The following is a 1,436-nucleotide window of genomic DNA, read 5'->3' on the forward strand; positions in this document are numbered from 1 at the left end:
CGAGCCATGTCCAAAGCATGGCACGCCGGAGAAACCAGCTACTCACCTTTGGAAGGATTGTTCCATTATGAGGGCTTTCAAAAATTTGGACTCATTTCACAGGCCGGGTGGGGGCTCAGACGGTGGCGGTTCTCATGGTCCGGGTTATGGAGGTGGCGGTTCTAATTCTGGCTTCCAGGGCCACCAAGGTAACCAGGGCGGTTTTAATCAAGGTAATCAGGGTGGTTACAATCAGCAATACGGCCAAGGGGGTCAGCAGCAGCAGCAATCCAGATATTAGAGTAATCCGAAGCAGCTGAATAGTGGGCAGTATCATGTTTTCACCACAAGTTTATGCAAGCGGGACTAGAAGCTCCACAAGCGGGCCGTGAACGCCGTTGAGCCGGTTGTTCCTCATTACTTGCAATGGTTCAAGCAGCCTATTATGTGGAGTCGAGCGGATCACCCTCCCCGGCTCGATAACCCGGGTCACTTAGCTTTGGTGGTGGCGCCTCAAGTTGGTGGATACAAATTCACTAAGGTGCTCATGGATGGAGGTAGTAGCATCAACATCCTTTATTATGAGACCTTCCATCGCATGGGGCTAACTGATAAAAATCTTAAGACATCCAACACTGTTTTGCATGGAGTGGTGCCTGGTAAGTCGGCGTACCCGGTGGGCAAGATTGAGCTGGAGGTGGCCTTTGGAGATGAGCGTGATTCCAGGGCTGAGAAGTTGACATTGAAGTGGTCAAAATCAGAAGCCCATACGACGCTCTGTTTGGACGGTCGGCTTATGCCAAGTTCATGGCACGGCCGTATTATGTTTATTTACATCTCAAGATGCCGAGCTATAAAGGAACCATCACAATGCATGGGAGTCGGAAGATAGCCCTGGAATGTGAAGAAGGTGATGCTGCTTATGAAGAGTCCGTCTGTGCAATAGAGAAATTGAAGTTCTATAAGGACAATGTTGACCCGGAGGATATGACATCTTTGAAAAATCCCACTATGGAGCATAATCCGGCGCTAAAGTTTAAGTCGGCCGATGACACCAAGCTGGTTGATTTTGTTCCTGGCGACTCATCTAAGCAGTTTAGTATGAGTGCTAATTTGCATCCAAAATAGGAAAGCGCACTCATCGAGTTCATCCGTGAGAACCGGGATATCTTTGCATAGAAACCTTCTGACATGCCGGGTGTACAGGGAACTCGCTGAGCACACTCTCAATATTGATCCAAAGTTTAAATTGGTCAAGCAATTCCTTCGATGTTTCAATGAGGAAAGGTGTAAGGCCATTGGTGAATAAGTGGCCCGGCTCTTTGAGGCTGGGTTCGTTGTTGAAGTTTTTCATCCAGAATGGTTGGCTAACCTGGTGCTCGTACTCAAGAAGAACGGCACTTGGCGCATGTGTGTGGATTACATGGACTTAAACAAGGCTTGTCCGGCTGATCCTT

The sequence above is a fragment of the Triticum aestivum genome, chromosome 6B, assembly GCF_018294505.1.
Source record: "Triticum aestivum cultivar Chinese Spring chromosome 6B, IWGSC CS RefSeq v2.1, whole genome shotgun sequence".
Taxonomy (NCBI): Eukaryota; Viridiplantae; Streptophyta; class Magnoliopsida; order Poales; family Poaceae; genus Triticum; species Triticum aestivum.